A 26,835-nucleotide genomic window follows, 5' to 3' on the forward strand; every position below is an offset into this window, starting at 1 on the left:
TCTGTTTAAAATTTTTTAGGGAAACTGAATAAAATGTTAATTTTCAATATTCTTTTGTACTTAAATAATATATTAAGTGGCCTTTGAATTGTATAATTACAATAAACATAAGATGTTAATTCTTTATTGTAGTTGATATTTTTGGTCCATTGCTATTCTGGCAACCATCATGTTCACAAAATTCTATAGAGAGCTGGGGATGTAGGTAAAATGATAGAGAGCTTGTACACAAACAGGAAAGAGATCACATATCTATTTAGTATCAGCCTATGATCACACCAAGATATCCTGAATTTCACCTGCATACCACAATTCCTCATTAGTTCTCACTACAATTATCAGCAGTTTCCTCCTCTAAGCATTTTGTATTTTATTACACTATTAAAGTACAACTATACCTTTCCTTTAAGCTGTCCTTTCCAATTCAGTCCTGTTTCTAATCAAGGGTCTCTTGTGGCCAGTGATCCTGATTGGGGGAGTGGAAGATGCATTGTATCTTGTACTATTAAAAGGCCCTTAGGAAGGGACAAGGATGGACCTTAGGTCTCTTAGAGAATCTTACTCTGCCTTCCTCAGGAAAAGACTTGTCTTTACTCGTTACATTGCTATTTTTATTTTTGGCTCAAAGTTTGGGTTTTGGGTTTTTGTTTTTTTGAGATAGGCTCACACTTTGTAACCCAGACTAGCCTCAAACTCATAGCCAGGTAGATTTCTGCTTTTGCTTTAGGTTGCATTTTGTGCTTTTGTGGAAAAAAAAAAATCAAATTGTTCCTCTGTGGTCGCCATGTATCAAGTGTTCAATAGCTACTTATGGTTAATAGCTACTATATTGAACAATAAAAGAAGCATTTCTTTTTTTTTTTTTCATGACAGGGTTTCTCTGTGTTTTTTTGGTACCTGTCCTGGATCTCGCTCTGTAGACCAGGCTGGTCTTGAACTCACAGAGATCCACCTGGCTCTGCCTCCCAAGTGCTGGGATTAAAGGTGTGCAAGCCAGCTTTTCTTAACTTAAAATTATCCCATCTATCTTTGGCCTCTGGGATTTCATCTTTCTCTATTCCTATATATCTTTTCTTTCCTGCGTACTCTGTGTCTGGCTTTGTAGCTGGATGGATGGCCCTGGAGTCCTTCTCCTTCCTCTCTCACTCCTTCTTCCTCTCTTCCCCCAGACTCTTCTTCTATTTATCTTCTCTGCCTGCCAGCCCCACCTATCCTTTCTCCTGCCTTGCTATTGGCCATCAGTTTTTTATTAGACCATCAGGTGTTTTAGACAGGAACAGTACCACAGCTTCACGGATCCTTCCATTTACAACCTAAAAAATTATTTAGTTTCCCAAAAGAACTGCTGTAATCTCTTCAGTTGCTAAAATATCTAAAAACTTTCCTCTAGGCCTCACTGCTCAGATATATACACTGCCTCCCAAGTTAAGCTCCAAACCTCCAACACATAAACCCTATAGGGATAAACCATCTACAAATTGTAGCACAGTATATACACAAAAGTCATTTTTAAAATGATTATTGAACTAATTGAAAATCAGAATAATAGAACATCTAAAATATAACTTCAGAGTTACTTCTCACTCTTTTGGCTAAGATTAAGTGTGTGTAACTTTGGGTAATATTTCTTGAGTTACATGCAAAAGGTATAATGGCACAGACTAATTAATTGTACGACAGAAGATGCCCTTCAAAGATCAGAAGCCATGCCACTGGGTAGAAGATGAGTGTAACACAAATAACAGGAAAGAATTACTGTCCATAAGACATTTTAAAAAAAGTCCCAGGAGTCAGTATGAAAAAGAGAACACAGAATATAATTAGTCCCAAGACAACACCAGAAATTATACATTAGAAGATAATATCTATTAAACTAATGAAGAGCTGTTCTGTTCTATCAGACAAATGAAAATGAAATCAGCAGTGAAATACCATTTATAACAATTAGTTGATAAAAATTTTAAATGCTGTCCAATATTAGAAGTAATAACTCTTACATACTTTGGAAAACACTTTGATATTATTTATTAAAACTAAAAATTTTTATTCCCCACTGTCTAGAAAATTTTGTTGATTTTGTGCTTTATATCTAATATCTAGAACTTAATCTAATAAACTATGAACGAGACTTCTGCACAGGAAATCATAAACATAATTGAGATAAGTGGAAACTGAAATAGAGATGAATTTTTAAGATAGCTCTTGATTAGAAGCCTCAATATTATAATGACTCAAATTTGTCAGCTTTCAAATTAATCTGTAGACTTAGTGCAGTTCTAATTAAAAACCTAATAAGTGATATATTGAGAAGCTAATTCTTAGATGCTCTTGAAAATTCAGGAGGTTGACAGTAGCCAAGACCCTCTTAAAGACATACAAGATATAAGGAATTCATTTACTAGACATTAATTCTTCTTAAATTTGCAAATAATGAGGTCATCATAATATCAGTACTGTGATAAATGATGGAACTGAATAAATAAAGAACCTAGAAACAAGCAACATCAGTTTTGAATAATGTGTCAGTTAACAATATATGTATTAAACATGTATCACTTTCAATAAATGTTTAAACTATGAATAGAAATGTATTATATTCTCTCAGTCAACACTTATTTCCTTAAAAGCCCGAGTATTCCTGCAATAAGGATATATGTCATTTTAGGTTCTCATCATGCCAATTTGAGTCCCCAAAAGTTTGTCTCACAAGGGTTCTTCAACCATGCAGGTTCTTAGCTTGTCTATAAAACTACTTCCCTGGATTATGGTGAGAATTAGAAATTCCAAGTATAATCCTGTAGGTACATGCTATGCCCTTAATACTGGGAATTTCTTATATTTTGAGAACAATTCATGTTTTACAGCTTATCACTTAAAAATTGTGCTTTGTTTTCATAGTTGCTACTGAATTTTTTCTAAGTTAACTCCTTATTTAAAGAAACTTCCCAACCATAATTTGTTTTTGTGGATTTTGAAGAGTTCCTGTATTCATAAAAAGATCTTCTGAACACTAATTATCATAGCATTATAAAAACTAAAGCCTTTGAGTTATTGATATTCTAATAAGCCTGTTATGATTAATTAAAGGAAATGATTAGAAGATTTTTGTCCTCGGGTTGATTGATGTTTCACTTTCAAAAAGATGGTTGACAGATTTAGTCAAATACAAATCAAATTGGCTATCTAGATCCACAAATTCAACCAGTTGAGGATCAAAAGTAATTTTTTAACTTTGTGTATACTAGCACATGCAGACGTTTTTCCCTAAAAATAGTGAAACTACTTTTTATACAGCATTTGTTTGGTTGGGGTGTTTTATTAATTTTTATCTAATGTGTGTGGGTGTTCGGCCTACACATGTCTGTGAATCTATATGTGATGACATCTGCAGAGGCCAGAAGAGGGCATCAGACCTCCTGGTACTGGACTTATAGATGCCTCTGAATGGCCAAGTTCAGTTCCCAGCACCCACATGCACAGTTCACAACTGCCTATAACTTCGAGTCTGGGGATCCAACATCCTCTTCTGGCACTTGTGGACACTGGCAGGCGTGTGTACATATCCACAAACAGGCATACACACTTACACGATTAAAAATAAAATAAATACTTCTTCAAAAAATCATTTTCAGCTAATGGTACCTATAATAGCTAATTGTAATATTTTTCCAAAGAAGATATGAGTAAACTGTAGTCAATAAATGACTCAATGTAGTGTTCTAATAAAGACTTAATGTGAATCCAAATAGCATGCAATGAGAAGTAGCAAGTATTATCCATCTTCATTCTTTCTTAAAATATTTATCGTGAATCTAATATTACCAAAAGCATCAGACAAGTCTGTACTCTTGGGTATTTCCCACAAGAAAATGGCCTGGACCCTTTGGAATGCCACTCTTGTGAAAGACAGAGGAGGGTGAAGAAACTTGACAAGCAATGGTAATACTAGGCTCTTGACTTGAACTATGTCCAAAATCTTTAAACAGAAGAGACTACTGCAGAGGACATTTTTGAGACGATTGAAAAAAATTTTCATTGGAACCATGTATTGTATGATAAAGCATTGCTATAGCAATTTGTATTTATTTAGGGAAATGACCTTAGTTTTTGTGGATGTGCATTGAATAGATGGGTAAAGGTCCACGTATGCAAGGTGCATGCATGTTGCATAAAACATGCAATATATTTTGCAATTTATTGGTAAATATAGGTAAATAGCTAAGGGAGTTCAAATATTTTATTTATTTTCTGTTCATTTGGTTATGGGGAGAGACATTTTTAAAATAAAGCAATAGTAAATTAATAACATTAAATGTGCTTTTTATAACTTTTTTGGGTTTTCATAGACTCTTACTCATTTAGATAAGCATAGATTTTTCCCTGCTCTTAAAATCAATTTTCTAAATTTCAAATGCAGGAGATAGAGGTATCTAAGTAAGATTTTTCTTCTTTCATTTCATTTCTTAATGCGAGTAAAAACTTAACTTTTAACCCATTAAAAACAGTTGATTGAGCCAGGCATGGTGGCTCCTGCTGTAATCTCAGCACTCTGGAGGCTGCAGCAGGAAGATTGCTGCCAGTTTGAGGCCAATGTGGGCAACAAAGTGAGATCATGCTTTAAAAAAATGGAAGGAAGGAAGGAAGGAAGGAGGGAGGGAGGAATGAAAGAAAGGAAGGAAGGAAGGAAAGAAGGAGAGAGAGAGAGAGAGCGAGAGAGAGAGAGAGAAAGAAAGAAAGAAAGAAAGAAAGAAAGAAAGAAAGAAAGAAAGAAAGAAAGAAAGAAAGAAAGAAAGAAAGAAAGAAAGAAAGAAAGAAAGAAAGAAAAGAAACAGGGGGGAGAAAAGCCGTCTATCTGCCTGGGGTTGCATATGTAGCTTTGCTCATCAGATTCCTTCCCAGTGCAGGGTCGGATCGAGAACAGCCCTTCCTAGATGTTCTCTAGTGAGACTGGCCAGGCTGGAACCCTGACACCATCTTAAAGCCTGTGATCTTAGAGAAGCTTGTTGTCCTGTCTCTGTGGCAGTGCCCTTAGCACCCTGTCCACAGGGTTTGGGTTTTACTTGAGTTAATATACTTGGAAGCCTGAGGAGAGCACCTAGCACATGATGACAGGGTCAAGATTGTAGCTGATAGTGTGGTATCATTACTATCATCTTACTTGGTCAGACATGGGGCAGCTGGTAGTGTAGCAGTCTGACTCACAGGCAAGGTATCTAACACATTTTTTACTCAAAGAAATTTCATCTAGACTACTTCACACATGCTTAATACTCTTTCCACACACCGAGATCTGTAGTGTAAAAAGGTAGGGTTCACTTCAAGATAGAAATGAATGTATTTAGCAGAGAATTTATGTGAAATGTATGAAGAGAATACTGCCCAAAGAAAGTCATCAGATTTGGATAAATATAGGAGAGCAATGTCTTCTGGTCAGAGTGTAGAAAAATGAGAATGGGAGCTTCATTTCCAACTCGAATAATGGCTTGAAGACTTGACAGGACTTCAGATACATATAGTACATTTACATGTGTGTTTGTATATATGAACTTTTTTGATATATTTATATTTAACGTAAGTTTTTATTTTTAAGAATTCAACACAGTAAATGTGCTGAGTGAGTCCAAAAAGAATTCACTTCCCAGCAGCCATTGTGATTCATACTTGTGAATGTTTTGAAAACATTCAAGCATTTAACCTCATGTTTCTGAAACTGAATCCAAATATGAATCTGAATCTATATTCTTTAAAATGCCTTCTCTTGTTGGAAAGGAAATATGTTGGGGAGCATCACTTATGGAATTGTCAAGAAATAAATAAAAGAATTTTAAAATTCTTCACAATTTGCAAATGGGTGACATCCTAATTTCAATAAGGGAGAATAATGGAAATTTTTTTTAAATGAAGAAAAGATTTTTCAAATTAGATAAAAATGCTAAAGGAATAAGAACTTTATGCTTTTGCTACAGTGTTGACTTTATCAATGTCATTGTGTAAAAATACCTATGTACTAATCAGGGTAGGTTTAACATATGGCGTGTATTATATAACTAACGATGGTGTAGAGTTATGTGTACCCACAAAATTTTGCCAGGGATTTAACAACAACCACAAATTTAATTATACAGAAGAAAATTGTAGTTAAAATGCAATTTCTTTTGTCCTTTACATTTGCTCTTTTTATCTAGCAGGTATCAGGGACACTGTATTTCTTGTGTAATATGTGTTCTCCCAGAATACACTGCCACAATTATTTCAGTATTTTGGACTATAATATAAGTTTTAATGATTATTTCCATAGTTACAGTAAATTGGGGTTTTGCTGTCATTTTGTTTTGTTTTGGATTTCTCCTGGTAGAAGAGATTCAAGAAGATGTTTCCGTGTTGTCCTTTTTGTTTTGTTTTGTTTTCGAGACAGGGTTTCTCTGTGTAGCTTTGGAGCCTGTCCTGGAACTTGCTTTGCTTTGTAGACCAAGCTGGCCTTGAACTCACAGAGATCCACCTGCCTCTGCCTCCCGAGTGCTGGGATTAAAGGTGTGTGCCACCACCACCCGGCTCAGTGTTGTCTTTTGTAACTTTATTTTAGAGAAATACAGCCCTTTATTTTGTTAGGATGTTCTTTAAGTTGGCCTTATGTATCTACATGGTTAAATTACATTGTGCACTTTGTGTGTGTGAAACACCAATGGTAGTCCTTCATGTCTCTTAGAGGCAGTATATATCTGTTTCTGCCCTTATCTAATGGTACAACTTTGAGTATAAGATATTTATCTAGGCTTGATGACATGTGCTTAGAAGCCCAGCTCCCCAGAAGCAGAGGCAGGAAAAACAGAGTTCCTCCTTGTCTTGAGAAAATAAAAGGAAATAAAAAAGAACAATGGACTGGGAAGATGGTTCTTCCTAGGGACCCTAGTCTGTCCCTGGGACCCAAGTAAAAAGCTCAGTGTCCTAGCAGGCATCTGTAATCCCAGCACTCCTGTGGGGACATGGGAGGTGGAGAAGGGGGAATGTGGGTGAGCTAGCCTAGAACACGCAGAACAACAGCGTCATAGGAGAGACCATGCCAGCAGGTGGAAGGAAAGCGCCAACTTCCAAAGGTTGTCCTCTGGCCTCCACCCTCACCAAGTGCACAGGTATGTTTACAAGCAAAACTAAAAAGCAAAAGTGATGTTTTCAACGGTCTCTACCATGAGGTTGCTATTTCTCCTTCATAATGACTATCTTGAAGAAATTATGTAAACTTACTATTTCTTATCATGTGTTCAGCATCCTTTGAGGGGAGGGGGAAATGGAGTCTCTCTGTGTAGCCCTGACTGTCCTGGAACTCACTATGTAGACCAGGCTGGTCTCAAAACCACAGAGACCTGTCTGCTTCCTGAGTGCTGGGATTAAAGGAGAATGCCACTATGCCTGGCCATTGTTTGTTCTTTTTGGAAAATATTTAGTATGGAGATAGCCAAATTGTGAATTTTTATTCTCTAATTTTTCCTGTGCATTCAGCCTCTATAAAGTGAATATAGTTGATGCAAAGTGTGAATAATATCTAGTATATGTAAAATATGATCTTGATTCAATTTGAAATTCTCAAAAAAATTTGATAATTTATGCCCAAAGTATGTATGTCACAGGTCAAAAATTCATTATTTTTTAAGATTTTAGAAAGGTCATGAGAAATCTTAAAATATCATTTTATGTACCTACCATGTTTTCCTTCATTTTCAGTGAGGTTGGAATTGAGAAGATTGAATAGATGCCACATGCTTATCTTTTTATTTACTGGTGACAATCTTTGGTTAGTTAATTCAGCAAAAGTATTTTGCAGTGTAGTTCATATGATATGCAATACTTAAAATTCTTGTTATAATGTGTTCATTAAATAAGAGAGAGATGTAGCACATTAAGTTTTCATTTACTGCATTGAATTATGAAAAGGAATTATTTATGGTTATTTTAATTCCTAAAAATTTATTAAGTTAAAATTTAAATTACATATGTACATAGTTAACTCATTTTGTGCTTAAGGGTTTACAAAGGAAAAGGGAATATATCCCGACCCATTTTCTGTTAAGAAATTTGCTGTTTTTTCACTTAATTACCTCTATAGTTTTAAAAGTGTCCTAGCCCATCCATTTCTTCTACTTACTGCTTACTGTAAAAGATGGACATTTAGCCCTCCTGCGCATACACATCCTGGACTCTGCCCCTCACTAATTCTCCAATGGAATATTTAAATTAAATTTATTCATAAACACTACTATACCTTTGTATGTATTCATCCTTTGGGAGCTAAGTTGTGACTTTCTTTTAGAGCTTTTAAGTCCCTCATCTCCCTGTTTCCTTAGCTCCTCTGTGCTCATGGCTGCTTACTTACATATATGAATCTTCTCATAGGTCTAAATTATTTTGTGCCTTGTAATAATTGTCTGTCACCCACTAAGCCTGCCACTAGCAGTTTTTGTTTGATTTGCTTGTCATGTGTTTGTCTTGAAGACCTTGCCTTTGAGGCCTTTCATTTTTCTGCTCTAAGCACTGACCTAGGACTTTCTTTCTCCCATTCCTACATTCCCTTCATGTCAAGTCTGTGCTAAATATTTTATTTCAGGACTCCCACACATTCTCCTCACTTAAATGCTTTTTTGGTAGCTTACATTCCTCTTTTTTTTCTCCCAGCTTTCTGAAAAAGAATAAAAGGAGAATGTCTCTGAAACTTAGCATGTCTAATATTTCCAGCTATTCATATGGAGTTCTAGGAAGAAATTTATCTCCTTTGGAGTCTTGAAACCATTGTTCTAAGATATTTTAACCTTAACTCCCTTTTGAGAAGTGTAACTTTCTCCCCCTTCTCCTTAAACCTTTGTAGTTAATCTGCTTTCTATCCTAGGATCCATGTGGTTTTCTAAAAATTTCATAATAAATAACAATGGTGCTGGTGTCGTTTTATTCGTTGTATTTTTTAATTTATCAGTCCCTATAAATTGACATGGCATTGCTGTTCTTGAAAAAAAATTAATGAAATTTAACTTCCTTGCCCCCATTTTTCTCTCTTTTATTCTCCCTTCCCCCACTCCCTTCTGTTCAGTAGTGAGACAGGAAGGTCACTGAAGATGGGGCTTTTCCTCTCCAGCCCTTCTTTTGGTTGGTTTCATCTGTTGCTTGGTGGATGGGTGGTGGGTGGATGGATATACGGATCTCCCCACACTGTCTCCCTCCTGCCCCGCTCTTATCCTCTGTTCAGTTACAGCATTCCCACCTTGTCCCGAAATGTAACGGGGCCTTTGGTAATAGAAGGTGTAGTGCTGTGCGGGTGGAAGGGCTACAGACCTCTGACTCTGGGATTTACTGGAGGTTCTTACTCATTTGCTTTTGGTGGTTTGGTTGTTCTGGTTGTTTTAAAAGGGTATTTTTGTGCATAAAATTTATGGTCCTTGTCCTTTTTTTTTTTTTTTTTTTTGGTTGATGAATGAATTAGGTGGTAGCCATTGCTCCAACTATCTGGATTCCCTCAAATTAATCTTAATTTTTTTAATTTTATGCACTATTTTTTCTCCCATTTTACTCTGAAAAGACTTATTTTTAAAAAAGTATTTAGTGCCGGGCGGTGGTGACGCACGCCTTTAATCCCAGCACTCGGGAGGCAGAGCCAGGCGGATCTCTGTGAGTTCGAGGCCAGCCTGGTCTACAAAGTGAGTTCCAGGAAAGGCGCAAAACTACAGAGAAACCCTGTCTCGAAAAACCAAAAAAAAAAAAAAGTATTTAGTGATTGCTGGGCATGGTAGCACACGCCTTTATTCCCAACACTCAAAAGGCAGAGGCAAGCAGGTCTCTGTAAGTTCAAGGCCAACCTGGTCTACATATAGAGTATATATATATATATATATATATATATATATATATATATATATATATATATATATATATATATATGTCAGCCAGAGCTACATTCTAAGATCCTACCTTTACAAAAAAGTATTCAGTGAGTAGTCTCTGCTGGACTCTGAGGGCACTGCAATTAAAGTGGGGGAGCTTTTAGTGTTGCCTACAATTATTTGAGCAAGTGTTACTTAAGTGTTATAGGACAATAATATAAAACTCTTTACTTTAGAATTATAAATCGTAAGAGTGTATCACTAATCAAGAAGCCATGAGAAATCAATCGATCAATCTTAAAACCTAAAGTACAGTAAGCAATGTGGGCTACACAGCAAATCAGAAGTCTCTCGAAAGTACAGCCCAGATGATCTGTTATTAATAGGTGTTGGACAAGATCATTTGAGTTTCTCTATAAATTCCATATTTAACGAACTATGAAGCAGGTATCTACTTCATCTTACCCTGGCTGCATTGCTTTCAGAGATGCTGAGTTATATCTTCCATGATCATTTTCCCCCCTAGGGGTGTCATTGATTGTGGAATGATGGCAGGGTCTGTGTGTAAACAAGTGAACAGTCAGTGGATTGGCATTCCAGTACCTCCTTAAACAGTTAGTTATATAACCTAGCACAGGTGATTAACTGTTCTGAGATTTAATACGACATACAAAATGACAGGGTCAATTTATCAAGCATTTTTAGCTACAGATCACTGTTTTAATGGGAATTGATTTGGAAACCTAAGCCATGCCCGGGAAACTACTGTGGTTGGGCCAATGCCATAGTTGCAAGGAAACTAAGTCTCATTTTGAATCCAGATAATACTAGAGATTTAGAACAAGCAGCTACTCTGACACCACTGTGTCTTCTGCTGCAACCAGGTTGATTTTTTTCCTGTCATCTTCATGAAAAATATAATAATAGTAATGGAAAATGGATGGATTTGTCTGATTTTTTTTTAAAACCAGTTGCTTTCTGTAAAATCACCTACAGGACTATGGAAATGCAGGTTGCTGAGTCCTGCCACACAAGTTTGAGAACTGCTCTTCTGTATCACTGTTAAAAATCCATTTGGCCACATTTCACATTTTAAAAATGACATCAAATCATATAATTTAGCAATGTCTATAAGATAATATCTAGAAAATGTTTTCTGAAATAATATTTAATTGGCCTCCAAAACTTCAGTGTCATGAAGTGAAAAGCTGTTTGATAGGTTTCCTATCGAATGTCAAGAGCTGTGTATACCCTGCTGACTTTCTTTGCTTCTGTAGTGAGAGGGTTGGGACTAATCCAGCCGCAATCAGCAATAAAGAAATTATTCATGTCTAAGAACACCTTCTCTTTTTGACACTCTGGCAGCACCTAAGAGGAAAATGTCAGGGTCAAAATAGGTCCATTTGCTGACAGTCTTGCTCTTTCCTATATTCCAGAAAGTGGTATGAAATCTGGCTTCTACCAAAAATAAAAACACTGGCTACTCACAATGATAAAAGAATAGCTTTCAGCTTAGTTGTTTTCCATTTATATCGTGATACTTTCATAAAAACAAAAAAAAAAGGGCAAACTTGAAAGAGCTACAGCAATTATCTAGAAAAATGGTTGCACTTTGACCATTTTTAAACCCAGATTTTAAACAGACATGGAGCCTCCAAGCCTGACAACATGAGCTCCATCCCAGAACCCGGAATAAAAGTTGAGACTGACCACCACAGTTGTCCTCTGACCTCCGTAAGCATGCTGAAACATCTGTGAGCTCATACATGTGCATGCAGTCATGTACACACCACACATACACACACACAAAAAAAAATATTTTTAAAAACCTATAGAGTTGTAAGTGGAGATAAGTCACTATTTTGTGTTTTAATAAGTAAAACTACTTAAGATCACCTCAATAAAATAATCATTCCACTGTGGGTACTGGTCAGGTCATTTGTGTTCTCTCTTTACATCTCTTTGTTTTTCTGAGACAGGGTCTTTCTTATTCTGTAAATGTTCCCCAGTCCTGCTTTCTCAGTCTCCAGTATAGTGGCCATGCCAGCCTCTGTTACTTAAGAGTTTATTCTTTCTCATCACATGTAGAACTTTGCGATTTTACATTTTCTATTAAAATCTCAAATTAATTAGTGTTCTAGGAACCAAACTTTGAATTAGTTTCACTTCTCTTCTGGCTCATTGAGATTTGTCCCTTTGTAGGTTAAAGGGACGCCCTCCTCAGAATCTCAAACCTTTTTCAAAAGCACATCTTTTATATTATTTATTGCTTCTAAAAATGTTTTTTAATCAGCCATGGAAACAGCCTACGTGTTCATAAGCAGAAATACATAGTTGTAGCACGAATCTTAAAAGATCTTATTAATAAAAACAAACCTAATGCCAGTTATTGGGGTGAATGCTGGAACGTCAAAGAAGCAGAACAAGCCACAGCTTCCTCACCTCACCAATTCTTCAACTGATCCTGTTTCCTCAGACTGGAAGCTTCTGAGTCCTCATCCAGAATGAATCTCAGCTGAACTGTGCTGCTCAAAGCCTAAAAGCTTAACCTGCCTTGTTCTGGTTTTCACGCCTTATATACCTTTCTGCTTTCTGCCATCACTTCCTGGGATTAAAGGCGTGAGTAACCATGGCTGGCTGTTTCCAGTATGACTTTAAACTCTCTGCCTCCCAAGTGATAGGATTAAAGGCGTGTGTGCCACCATTTTCTGGCCTCTATATCTAGTGGCTGTTCTGTTCTCTGACCCCAGATAAGTTTATTTATTAGGGTACACAATATTTTTGGGGAACACAATATCACCACACATTGTGATATAGTCATACAAATAGCGTATTGTCTGTCAAAAAATAATACTAATAAAGAAGAAGAAAGTCCTGATCCATGCTATCTGTGAATGAACCTCTGACTCCTTGTGTAGAGTGAGAGAAGACACAGATTACATTATTTCGGGCCATTTGTTGAAATATCCAGAATAGCTCCATCCATTGAAGCAGAAAGAAGATAAGGTGGTTGTGGAGGGCAGGGCGACATTGTTGTTATTGTTGTCTTATTATGGTTTTGTTCTTTTTGTTTTTACTGTGCTAGGCTGTGCATGCTGGGCAAGTGCTTCACCACTGAGCTGTACTCTCAGCCCTTGGGGGTAGCATTTTGTGAGTGGAGAAATAGGATTTCTTTGTAGCATGATAAAACTATGGATAATGATTGTATTAGACTATGAAAGTAAGTTATGTTGTATGAATCACTTATACAAATGAATCACTTGCATTTCTTCAAGACCTCATTTCATTTAAAACTGAACTGAACTTTAGAAAATTTGAAATGTAAGTTTTGGGGGTCCTCTAACCCAGAGGTTAAATAAAATAAAAATAAAAACAGCGGGGCGGTGGTGGCGCACGCCTTTAATCCCAGCACTCGGGAGGCAGAGCCAGGCAGATCTCTGTGAGTTCGAGGCCAGCCTGGGCTACCAAGTAAGTTCCAGGAAAGGCGCAAAGCTACACAGAGAAACCCTGTCTCGAAAAACCAAAAATAAATAAATAAATAAAACAAAAACTGAGGTTCATGAATATTGAATAGATCTCTTGTTGTATAGTAGCTAGCAGAACAGAATTTGAGTATTGAAGTTTCTGACCTGGTTTGTTTTTTTTTAGGGGGATGGGGGCTAGGTCACATACCACTTTGTTATGTGTTAGGATTTTTTTTTTTAATTTGCTTGTTTTGTTTTGAGACAGGGTATTGCTATATAACTCTGCCTGGCCTAGAACCTGCTATTTAGACCAAGATTACTTTGAATTTGCATCAGTCCTTCTAACTCTGCCTCCTGGGTGCTAGAATTACAGACTTGAACTACCTTGCCCAAATATTATATATTTAAAAAAATAAAACATTTTAGGGGGCTATACGCAGCAAGTTTTACTTTTTTTTATAATTTTAATAAAGTCAAACTATTTTATTCTTTGTCTTCTCAGCAACTTGGTGATTTTTTTTGGTTTTTTTGGGTTTTTTTTATTTAATTTTTTTATTTTTATTTTGTAATACAATAAATAAAAAGAAAACAAAGAAGACACTAGGGAGACAGCTCTGTCATTAGAGTTCTTATTGTCAAGCATTGAGAACCTGCTTTAAGCCCCAGAACCCACATAAAATAGCTGGATGTGGTGACAACAAGCTCATTAGGCCAGCCCTGGGGAGGTCCAGACAGGTGGCTCCCTGGGGCTCTGTGGCCGGTCAGCCAGCGCAGCCTGCTTGGCGAGCATAAAAGGTGTTTAGTGCAGTAATTTGCCATAAAATAAGCCAGAGCTGGAACTAAAAGAGGTGTAACCCCTTGGCAGCCAAAGGTAGTAGGGGCAGTACTTGGGGCGCAGATAGGGCCTAGGGCCTTATATGCGTTAGGAGTGGCTCTACCTCTGGGCTGTACATCTAGTACTGGCACCCTATGTTTTAAATCTAGTCCACATTGACATGGTTTGGGAACCCTAAATTTATACCATGGTGTTGAGTCTTTCATTTGAAACAGTGTCTCACACTTTAGCTGAGGTCACTTTCAAGCTTACAGTTTTCTTCCCTAGCCTCCTGAATGCTGGGGTTATAAAAAGTATCTAGCTCTTGATTTTTTTTTTTCAAAGAAAAGAAAGAAAGAAAAGAAAAGTTGTTAGTACTTTATACCACTTGACAGTTTTTTTCTTACTCCATTATAGAAAACTATCCACTCTGAGTGAAGAAGAAGTGAATAACGGCCCTGTCTATTTGTGGAAGCACTAGAAGGTCCGCTTTGAAATTGTTTTGTTTTTGCTTTTGCTTTTGTTTGAGGTTAGGTCTCACGTTGCCCAGGCCGCCCTCAGACTGGCTGTGTTAACCTGAGGATAGCCTTGAACTTCTGATCCAGCTGCTCCCTCCTCCCAAGGGCCTGGGTTCTAGACTTGCACCACCACATCCAGCTCAGCAGCTCTGTTTTCAGTGAAGTTAAGTGTGGAATGAGGTAGAGGACTGAAGGGGGGTGCAGCAGGAGGAACACAAGCAAGTCCAGGAGACATCGCTCAGCAGATGCAGGGTCCAGTCTCCAGCGAGCACACAGACAGAAGAGAAAGGTGAAGTGTTTGTTATGCTCAGTGGTAAGGGTCTATGTAGATTCAGTGCTAGACTCCGAAAATAACTGTTCTCACTTCAAAATAAGATGTTGGAAAATGGAAAATCCTCTCTCTCTCTCTCTCTGTATCTCTCTCTCTGTATCTCTCTGTCTCTCTCTGTGTGTCTCTCTCTCTGTGTCTTTAATTATCCATTTTTTAAAATGTGTTATTTTCATTTTATATAGGAGTATTTTTCCTGTGTGTATGTTTGTGCATCACATACATGCAATACATGTGGAGGCCAGAAATAGGCTTCACATCTTCTGGAACTGAGTTACAGATGGTTCTTAGCTGCTGAGTGGGTGCTCGGAAGTGAACCCCCATGGTCCCTCTGCAAGGGCAACAAGGCCTCTTATCCCCTGAGCCATCTCCATAACTTTTAATTTTCAATTTTCAATGTTTTAAATGTTCTTTACTACAAAAAGGAAGGTACACACTCTTACTTCCTTAGCCTAGTGAATTTCCTGTAGAAATTTCTCTTCGACATAATTTTTATCTAAGTTGTTTTCAACAAGAATGACTTGCTGTTATTGTGAATGAAATTTTATTGTGACTCAAGCACACTCGTTATTGTAAGTATTGCAGATTGCTACCTTTCTGCTGAACTAACAGGAGAGCGGGTTCAACTGGAGTCATGAAGCCTGCAAAACTAAATATTTATTGAACCCTTTGCAAAAAACATCCCTTTTTATGGTCAAATGGAAAATGAAGAACAGACTCTGTAGCGTAAATACAGCATCACCAAAACATGAGAGGGTGTCAGCAGGCATAGACTTTTAGGTTAACTGGACGCCCCATTGCATGATTCTGTTTCATCAGTGTGGACCATTGGAGATTATATTGGAAAGTAGAACAATGCCTACTGTCTGATTATCATTTACAAATTTTAGGGAGGTAAAGAGCTCATTTATGTGGAACATTTATTTAGTGAAGAGAGATTGCAGTGTATATATAAGGTAGGTAAATTAAGACTTGTGAAGTATCAGCTTTGCTAAAGTTGTTGGGTTATCCCAGCCCAGGCAAATGTTTTCATTGTATTTCACCTTCTAGGCATCTGCCTGTCATCTACTTCTCAGGGTCCACCTCTTCACAAAGTGCTCTCCAGAATGCCACCCTAATGTACAAGTTTACTTGTGCTGTTTCATGCAGAGAAAAATCTTTCCTTTTCCTGAATGCTCTGAACGTGACCCTGAATGGCTTCAGCTTTTTCAAATAAAAATAGTTTATGTTAAGGTATTTTCTTTGAATAACTTTAAAGTTCCCAAACTGTACACAGAGATACCCCTAAGTACTACAGAAAACCCCCAACATTGCTCCAGGATAGTTTGCATCAGTTTCAACATCAGATTGTACTGCATTCCTCTGGGATGATATCATACTTTGGGAAAGGTTGATGTGGTTTACTTAAAGGCAGTACTTCCTGAAATCTCTGCAGCAGGACAGAGAAGGGCAGTGTTTGGTTGGAATGAAAGGCTGGAAGAATTGAGCAAGGCCCTGCAAGCTCACATGTCCCAGTCGCATATACTGTGGGGACGTGGAGTCATTTTCCTTCTTTTTCAATTACTATGTAACTTTTTTCTAAGACTTACATCAAATTGTAAAGATGGTACTCATTAACTTGTTTGGACATACTTGCTACAAAACGAACTGTTAGGCATTTGCTAGGATACCGTGAAAAAATAACAAACTGTAAAGGTTTTGGGAACTGAGGAAGTTTCAGAGCCTATGAACTAGAAGGAAACTGCCTAACTCTAAAATGAATATATTCTTCTTAAGCATGTAAGAATACATCAGTCTTCAATTTTCATTGTTTTCAAAATAGCATTTCAGTGACAGAGGAATTCATGTAAAGTCTCAAAAAACTCAGTTGCACTGTGCCTTGCACTACAGGAAACAAAACGGATGTGCTCTCGCCGCTAAGGGCGGTAAGACAAATGTAAGTTCCGTATGTTATTAAGTAAATAAGGTCAGTTATTCAACTCATATTGCCTATTTTGGAAGTTCAGAGAGGAATGAGTAGATCTCTTTGGGGTGGACGAAAGTTGATTTTTTTTTTTATACTGCCCAGGCAGTGGTACTACAATTCTAACAGGTCAAGGTAATGGACATTTCAAATGGAACAATGGAAAGACTCTGAAGATTTATTTTGGGAGAGACAAATCATTTTGTATGATTGAAGTCCGGACATATGTTATGGAAACATGGAGGTTACAGCTGGTTTACTATGTGAGTTGGAGTGCTATTGTGGAGAGTTTTGAGTACTGGGTGTGAGGCATTTGGATTTAATTTACTAGGAAAAGAAGAATGATTAGGGTGATTAATCTGTCAGCAGGACATGGGATGATTAAATCAAGGAGAGAGAAGAGGCATGGAGAGCTTTTGGAAAGGGAATGATGGATTTTGTTTTATGTATTTATATTTCAAAGGAGCTAAGTTAAAGAGCACATTTTTGTTTAGCATTTTAACTAAAGGCTGTAAAAAGAACTTGTCGTTCCTAAGGGAGGGGCACCTTTTAATACTTGGTATTTCTATGGTAATATATTAATACAGTGTAAATATGCTTAAATTCATACTCCAATATCCTGCACTGTGTTATACTCTGATTTAATTCTTACAGCCTTGGAGTTTTATTATTACAACCTAAAGATGAGAACAAGAAGGTCTTAAGATGTTAAACTGCCCAAAGCCCCACAGTTAGTAAAGACACAGATTGGTAAAACTTAAAAATAAGTATACTAGGAGGTCTAGGGGTTGCTTGCACCCACCATTTCCTGACCAGTGAATGAGGAGGAAGGAAAGGAAGAAGAGGTGTCATCTGCTTAAATCACAGGGAATTGAGATATCCATCTCCTTGGGTCTCATTAAGATGTAGTCACTTGACCTGGATCCAGCTCCATTTATTTATTTCTGTTTGAGGAAATTTAGGAATAATAATTTTAAGAAAGGAAATTTATTTTATTCTGTCTGGAAGATTCACAAAACATGTAGGACCTACTAAGAGGAAGAAAATTCAGTGTTCTCCAGTTAATTTTTTTATACCATTCCTGAACCCTAATACTAACTTCAAGACCACAGTCATTCAATGTGTTGATGGCTAGCTTTCACTTGTGTGTATTCCTGAAAACTATTTGACTGTTGTTATATAAAAATTTGAGGGGTTGGGGATTTAGCTCAGTGGTAGAGCCGCTTGCCTAGTAAGCGCAACGCCCTGGGTTCGGTCCTCAGCTCTGGGGAAAAAAAAAATTTGAAGAATATTTGTATATTTGGGTGCACATAAATGCAGATGCCTGCAGAGACCAGTAGTTCGATCCCCTGGAACTGATGTTACAGATGCCCAATGTAGGTGCTGGGAACTGAACTCATGTCCACTGCAAGAGCAGCACACCCTCTTAGGTGCTGAGCCATCTCCCTAGTCTCTGTGGCCTTGTTTTTTTTTGTTTTTGTTTTTGTTTTTTTTTTTTGTGTGTGTGTGTGTGTGTATTTGTGTGTTCACATTACACATACTATTTCAAAGTGTGTTTCAGTTTGCTGTGTATTCTCCTTCTATTTCCCCCTCAAACAGACTTCTAGGATATCTCATCCTCTCTTCTTTTCAGCAAAACAAGGGTAAATCCTCACATATGTTGCCCTCACATATGATCCATATTCCTTTGATGACACCTTTCTGCCTCTTGCTTTATATCTTTGTTTGGGTTGGTTGGTCGTTCATGTGTTTGTATTTGAGGGACTTACATGTGACAAAAGAAAATTTGCTTCTTCATTCATGGTAGACATGGTATACTTAAAGTTGCTGGTATTTTAATCCTTGAAAAGACTCAGATATCTGAGGAATAGGTGGTGACGTTCATGCTTTCTACAGGCTGCACAGACAGAAAGATGGAGGGTAATTGTTCTCTTCTGTTCCTTTGACACATTGCATTCGGTCCATGGTGGCAGACGTCACAGCATTCACTGGTGTGTTTGGTGTGACTCTCTGTTAGCAGTTCTGGTGCTGTCCTTCCTATGAAATATTGCATATCATATCATAATTGTAAATGGCTTATATATTATCTTAATGGTTGTCAAAGCCAGTATTCTCCTTACAGCAGCAGTGAACTATGGTTTGTCATAATTTGTGTTTGATCTCTCCCACGCCTACAAGGAAATTTATTTTATTCTGTCTGGGAGATTCACAAAACACTAAGAAAAAGAAAACTCAGTGTTCTCTGGGTGTTAGATTTGTTATTTTTGACTTCTAATTTATTCGTTCTCACAGCTGTGTTCTCCAACTGATGTTCCTATGGCACCTGAGTTACAGCACAGAAAACAAGCTAATTGTATTCTTCAAAACAGACAACAGTGGAGCATCTTGAGACAGGCATCTGGCATCTGAGTTCTTCCCTTCGTAGTGCTAGTCCAGGCTTCCTGTGACTCCGTTGTTCTTTTTCCTTTTCTTTTTTTAAGCATACATTTTTTTTGTTCCCTTCTGTTTCTGTAAATAGTGGCATATATTAACTAAAGTCGCTAATCGCACATGTAGCTTTTTCCTTTTTGAGCCTTAAGCAAGAAGAAAGGTAGATTTACCCTCAACCATTTATCTGCTCTTAACTCCTGTTTATTGAATTAATATTCTCAGTATTTATAAATATCTTTTGATTGTGTATTTATTTCACTAAAACAAAATAATTCTATTTTTAAAGTTTTTAATCTCAAATGTAATTATCACCATTTTTTAATATCACCAATTTTTAAAATAAATTGTTAGCAATATGTAAATTTCCATACCTAGGTTTTACCATTTCTACTCTTCATGCATTCCCTTCTCATCATTTCTTTATTTTACTGTTGATACAGTGTAGTTCCCAATCACACTAATAGTTCATACACTACTTTTGTCTTATGTCTTATTGAACGAGTGTGTACCATAGTAATTTTTTCTTTACTACTTAGTTTTCATCTTTTGTTGTATGTTCAAAATATTCCCTACAATATCACTCTTCTCTAGAGATTTTAAAAACTACATATATAATTTAAATATAATAGCAACATTTTAAAAAAGTTTAAAAGGCAGGCTAATAATATATTTTATTTTAACATCAACTCACCTAGCTAAAGGTGGTTTGTTTCTTGGAGTTTTGTTTTGGTTTTGCTTTGGCTTTTTTTTTTTTTTTTTTTTTTTTTTTTTTTTTTAAACCGAGGCGGGGTGTTTGGTTGATTGGCTGGTTAGTTGGTTTTGGTTTCTCTGTAACAGCTCTGGCTATCCTGGAACTCAATCTGTAGACCACGCTGGTAGGTTGTTGGGGTTTTTTTTATTTTGTTTTGTTTTTTGTTTGGTTGGTTTGGTTTGGTTTGACTATTCATAGACCTGCAAGCAGAGAACACAGGCCAGAATACAGAAGGTGTACCTTTCAAATGCCTGTCCCTAATGACCTATATCTGCCAGGTAGGCCCCGTGTCTGAAAAATAGCACCACCACAGGAAGTGACGTGTACAAACATACGAGCCTATGGGGAGGTATTTCAGATCCAACCCATAAGTAGATTGTCAGAAGAATTATTGAGTCAGCGAGTATGGATTAGTATTCCTTGTGTGTATTTGCCGATTATTCTTAATGACTGTCAGCTACTCTCTTCAGCAATATTGGTGTGTGTTTGCTGGGACCACTACTCAGTGATAGAACGCTGGCCTAAATGTGTTAGGCCTTAAGTTTAATCTCCGCTCCACCTTTCACCATCTTGAACATTGAGTATTGTTTCTTTAATTGTTAGAGAAGAGCCTGTGTCTATGTAGGACTTTACTATGGGTATCTTTTTTGGGAGACAAGCCTCAGACTGGCCTAAAAGTAACTATGTAGCCTAGGGTGGCCTCAGACTCACAGCAGTGCTCCTTGCCCAGCTATTTTTCAGGTTCTTTACAATGAACCCTTTGTCACCTTTCCCAGTCTTTGGTTTATTTCCCCTCCTCCTGGGATTAGAGCGAGATGAGTGAGGATTTTAATATTTCTAAAGCAAATAATTTCTTTAGTTCTGGACTTGGAAGTAATTTCATATTTCAGAAGTATGTTATTTACTTTTCTTTTTTTTATAGATTTTCTATATATTTTTAAAACCTTTAATCAACCGAGATTTCATATGACTACGTAATTGTCGACAATGGGGGCAGGAGGACCCTAAATTATAAGTTCTTACCATTCAGCTTGCAAGCTATTTCTGTGTGAGCTGCAGAAGGATGCTGACCCACTCAACTACCCCCACATACATTTTATGCCTGACACTATAAAATGATACTGTTTATTTCTACCCTGTTTAGAGTACCTTACCTTGATTAGGGTATTTTATGTTAACACAGACAAAGGCCTCCTTTCCCACCCTTGTTTGTCTTAGTATACCCACCATTTAGTTACAGTCATGATCACTCCATATATTTCTGTAGCTGGAAGTTTTCCTGTGTCCTTCCGCCACTTGGTCCCAAATAAACACACAGAGGCTTTTAGCAATTACAAACTGTTTGGTCTATGGTTCAGGCTTCTTGCTAGCTAGCTCTTTCACCTTAAGTTAACCCATTTCTATTCATCTATGGATCACCACGTGTCTCCTGGCTTTACCTGTGTTTCATTACATCTTGCCCCACCCCATCTCTGACTCCATCTTCCTTTTCCCTGTATCTTTAGTTGGAGTTCCTGCCTGGCTATAACCTGTCTTACCATAGGCCAGAGCAGCTTCTTTATTAACCAGTAGTAACAAACCATATATATAGCATAGAGAAAGACATCCCACAGCATCCATCTATGCTTCGTTTCTGAAGAGGTCTTGTTTAGCACAGGCTGGCCTTGAAGTTTCTGTGAAGCAAATGGATTTGTGCTGAACCTCCTGCTTCAGCCTCTTAGGTGCTGGGATTGCACGTATGTGCCAGCACCCCACCTGTTCTTTTTTATTTTGAATCAATAAAAACTTATACTTACTTAGGTGTCTGTGTACACACACACACACACACACACACACACACACACACACACACTCACACACACACACACACATCTCATACCTCAGATATCTGTTAATGGATATAATTAAAAGCTTACATTCTTAGGTAAAGACATTTAAAAAGAACCTCAAATAATGACTCTGAATTAAAGTAAACACTAGTAAAGAGGAAAAAAATTGTTTCCCCTTCTCTTCATATATTTCTAAGTTTTACTATATTTAAAATACCCTGACAAATCCCTTAGGGTGGTTAAGATTTCCAGGCATGAAGTCAAGCTTTGCTAAAATAGTCTTTGGGTTTTACCTAGTCTTTCCCTCCTATCTTCCTGTGTTTTGTTTTGTTTTCCACTGTGATGGATAAAGATAACCCCTTCATTTTCCACCTTATTAGTGTTTTTCAACCTGTAAGAGAATATACTCTGTTTGGGGTTGTTTGCAGGGAGAGATGTGTAGAGCAAACTGTGTAAACAGACATCCCTAACTACAAATCCCAAGACTTTGCCAGATATATAGAGTGTTTTTCTAAAGCATAGACATATAGACTTTTGGCTTATTTTTATTACAAACCTGACGTGAACAAAACAATTCTTTTTGTAGCAGTACTGTTTTTATTCTGGGTCATGCTGTAGGCTGGAACACGCGCCTTAGCAAAGGTTATAAATCTGGGAAGAAAAGTTATGGTTGGCATGCATTTTAACAGTCTTTGCAATCTAACAGAGCACAAATCCCAACTTGTTTAAATTCTGAATATTTACTTTACAAAGTAAGAGAATATTTTAAAATAGAATTAAATTGTACATTTCCTACTTATTTAAAAGCTAACATTTTTACCTTTTCTTTATGAAATTAAAAAAAATCAAATATATATACTATCCACATTACAATACTATTATGTTATATTTTAAAGTAAAACACATCCAGCATACATAGATTTGGAATCAGGCCCAATTTAGACTCCAGAGGCATACTATTCTGTGACTTAAATTACAATCATATGTATTTGAATACAGATCAAATTTTCAGTCTGAAGTTGGTGAGCAGCCTAATTATTTGACCAGGTTACTGTTTATATAGGCCATCCTGTGGCTGTCTGTGGTCGATCCACAGCTGGCAGAGTGCCAGCTCTGGGAGGTTCTATTTCCTGCTGTAACAGTTTGGAGAAAAGTAAGCGGGGGGGGGGGGGGGGGGGGGGGGGGGGCTTTATACTCTTCTCATTAAATAAAAGACCAAAACAGCAAGTTCATACCCACTGCCACAGAGACAGATGCTGTAGAAAGTGCTCCATTTGGTTCTTTTAGTGACAGAAATGACAAAGAACGCAGCTCAGATGCTCATAGTGTCCAAGTGACGTGCATCTAAAGAAAAAAGGATGAAAACATTTTTAAATGTTAAAACATTGCCTTTTAGAATAATTGAAGAATTAGTGGCATGGAGTTTCAGATATTTTTTGGTTTTTCAAGACAGAGTTTCTCTGTGTAGTCCTGGCTGTCCTAGAACTCACTCTGTAGGCCAAGCTGGCCTCAGACTCACACAGATCTGCCTGCCTCTGCCTCCTGAGTGCTGGGATTAAAGGTGTGCGCCACCACTGCCCAGCTCAGCATGGGGTTTCTAAATGAGAAAACATTATGTTATTATGTTAAGAAACATCATTTGTGATAGATTGCCATTGCTAGGGTCGTGGCTGACACTTATATGACACAAGAGAAAAGCACAATGAATCTATTTGACAATTTCATGTGACACAGGAGCATTTAGAAGTGAAGTCTCACAGCTTAGGGAAAACAATTTCATGCAAAATTCTGAAGACATAATTTTTTTAAAGAATCAAGATTGGACAAAGGGGATATGATGTAATATCTAATTGTAATAAACGACACGTGAGAGAGTAGCATCCAGTAGACCTTGTCTTTCCAGATTCTTCTTGTCCTCCAGGAATGGGGCAGGACCCTGGAATGGTCCTGTGGCCTACTTTCATGTAAAATGGGAATGCTTACACAGAAGTATCTTCTGTAGTTTTCTCCTACATCCAAGGTACCATATCTTGGTGTTCTGTGTTCTGAGCCCCAATATAATTACAACTTAAAAGTCTCTCTTAATTTTTCAGAATGCATAAGGGCAGTAAACCCCCTTTAAAGATAGATCCTTATACAAATGACCACAACCACAAAGTTTATTCTTTTAGAATATTATGTTCAACTTAAAGTAATGGAAGTTTTTTTTTTCTCTCTCTCTCCCCCCTTCTGTATGATCATATGATGTAAGTGATTAGACCTTCAATTACAAGTCGATACTTTATAACATTTTGCAACTTTGGTTTGTTTGTTGAGATGGACAGGGTCTTACTTATATTGCCTAGGCTAGCTTTGAACCATGCAATCTTCCAGTCTCAGCCTAACAAGTACTGTTATGTGTGCCTGGACATTTTCACAACTTTTGAAGACATTTCCTGCATATTGTCAGTATTTCTTCTTCTTCTTTCTGTCTAGTTTCAAGTGACTGCCCTTCCTCTGATTCTGTGCTCTAATTATCCTCCCTTAGTTCTCCTTCTGTTTCTTCACCTGATTGCTGTCTTTGAAAAGCAGAAATGTTCATGCTGGGAAGTGATGGCGCACACTTTTAATCCCAACACTGGAAGCAGAGGCAGGCTGATCTCTGTGAGTTAGAGGCCAGCCTGGTCTACAGAGTGAGTTCCAGGACAGCCAGGGCTCTTACACAGAGAAACCCTGTCTCCAAAAAAAAAAGGGGGGGGGAAGAAAGCAGAAATGCTCAAAATATGACTATCCTTAAGACCTGGCCTCTGAAGCTAGACATGGTGCCTCATGCCTGTTATCCACCCCTTGAGAAGAGGAGACTACAGCATCCGGAGTTCAAATCCAGCCTGAGCTGCATGGCAGACCCTGTCTCAAACAAACAGACCTCCAAAAAGAACTATCCTCGCATCTCCACTCTTTCATCTAAAGAAAATCTTTCTCCTGTTAGGAATCATTTTAATCCAGGCTCATCACATGTAAGCTATATAACCTGTAAGATAGTTCTCTGTTTTGATTTCAGACTTATTTCTAAAGTGAGAGCAACAAACAGTATGTACTCCATAGGTTTCATAATAATTGCCAGTTTGTAAGGTTTTAGTCCGGTTTCTGGGACACCAGAACTAATCGGTAAAGTTCAGATGATTGATTCGTATTTCTTACGCTCGGGCTCCGCAGTCCTTCAACTACTCTGTAGTTTACTCTCACACCAAGTGCCTTTTTCTACTCATCAGGTGTGTCTGCCCAGTGCCTCTGTCTCTGCCTCCCCGTAACCCTGAACACATAAGAACCCTCTTGAAATTCCTGGTCACGTGTCTCGGCCGTTCTCTCCGTAATAACCATCCTTTGTTCTCTCCTCTTCTGTCTTTCTTTATTCTCTTCACTTATCGGTCCATAGTCCCTTCCTTGGTAATTAGAGCCACAACCTTCTTCTAACACATTTCTCATGAGTCAAACTTTTTTATAGAGATTTTGAGTAGTATGGCCACAACTGAATAGTCTATTCACAATGTGACCCTGGTCTTATTCTGGAGTTTTCTATTTAATAACAAGGCCAGATTTGTTTTTAATTGTTTAAATATCATCTTAGAATTCTACTCTGTGCCTTTTACATCTTAAACAGTCTATATAGGCCCCATACTTAGAACTCCAGTGTGGCTTCCTTTTACATAGCCAAATGCAGGGTGCTGCTAGTTGTTGGTAAATTATTGCTATCCAGTTTACCTTTCTTGCATTTTTCTCTAGTCATATTCCTTTCTTGTGAGGAAAACTCATTACCCACACTCCATCCTCACTCCACTCCCGTGTTGCTGTCCAGATACATCCTGTCCTCCACTCCAGGCCTTTCCATTGACGCACTCCGTGCTAACTAACACAGCTTCACTTCTCTTTGCTCGCCTCCACCTTCCTTACCACTCTCCCTCAACTTTACCCTCATCTTTGCCTGTGCTTCCATCTAGAAGCCGTTAATAGAAGCTATGAAGATTTTTATCCTGAGACATATAGACAAGCACTGTTTTAAAATATAACTTTCCTGGCATGAAACTAATTTAAAATTTTTTCTTTTGTAGTCTTGGATTATTTTCTTATTATTTGAAAATTCTAACTAAAAGTTAGGATTTTTTTGTTTTGTTTTGTTTTGTTTTGTTTTATTAAGAGATTTTCTATTCATTTTACATACCAACCACAAATTCCCCTTTCCTCCCTCTTCCTGCTCCCCAGCCTTCTCCCCCAACCCACCCGCCATTCCCACCTCCACCAAGGCAAGGTCTGCCATGGGGAGTCTGCAGAGCGTGGTACATTCAGTTGAGGCAAGTCCAAGCCCCTCCTCCCTGCACCAAGGCTGCACAAAGTGTCTCACCATAGGCACTAGGCTCCAAAAAGCCAGCTCATGCACTAGGGACAGGTCCCGGTCCCACTGCCTGGGGGTCCCCTAAACAGTTTAAGCTAAACAACTGTCTCGCCTATCCAGAGGGCCTAGTCCAGTACCATGGGGCTCCTCAGCTATTGGTCCACAGTTCATGTGTTTCCACTAGTTTGGCTAGTTGTCCCTTTGCTTTTTCCAATTATGGTCTCGATATCTCTTGCTCATATGACCCCTCCTCTCTCTCATTGATTGGACTCCTGGAGCTCCACCTAGGACCCGGTCGTGGATCTCTGCATCTGCTTCCATCAGTCACTGGATGAGGGTTCTATGATGACAGTTAGGGTATTCAGCCATCTAATCACCAGAGTAGGCCAGTTCAGGCACCCTCTCGACTATTGACAATAATCTATGGTGGGGTCATCCTTGTGGATTCCTGGGAACTTCCCTAGTACTCTGTTTCTCCCTATTCCCATGATGTCTTCATTTATCAT

At 37.8% G+C, this 26,835-nt stretch overlaps 1 protein-coding gene across 3 annotated transcripts in view; it reads left to right on the plus strand.

Moving 5' to 3' along the window:
• Positions 1 to 26,835, plus strand: part of Adk (adenosine kinase) — a 409,106-nt gene that overhangs the window by 246,492 nt on the left and 135,779 nt on the right. The gene's annotated exons all lie outside the window — the stretch shown is intronic.

This window comes from Peromyscus californicus, unplaced genomic scaffold, assembly GCF_007827085.1.
Source record: "Peromyscus californicus insignis strain IS unplaced genomic scaffold, ASM782708v3 Scaffold_12__1_contigs__length_115047231, whole genome shotgun sequence".
Classification (NCBI taxonomy): Eukaryota; Metazoa; Chordata; class Mammalia; order Rodentia; family Cricetidae; genus Peromyscus; species Peromyscus californicus.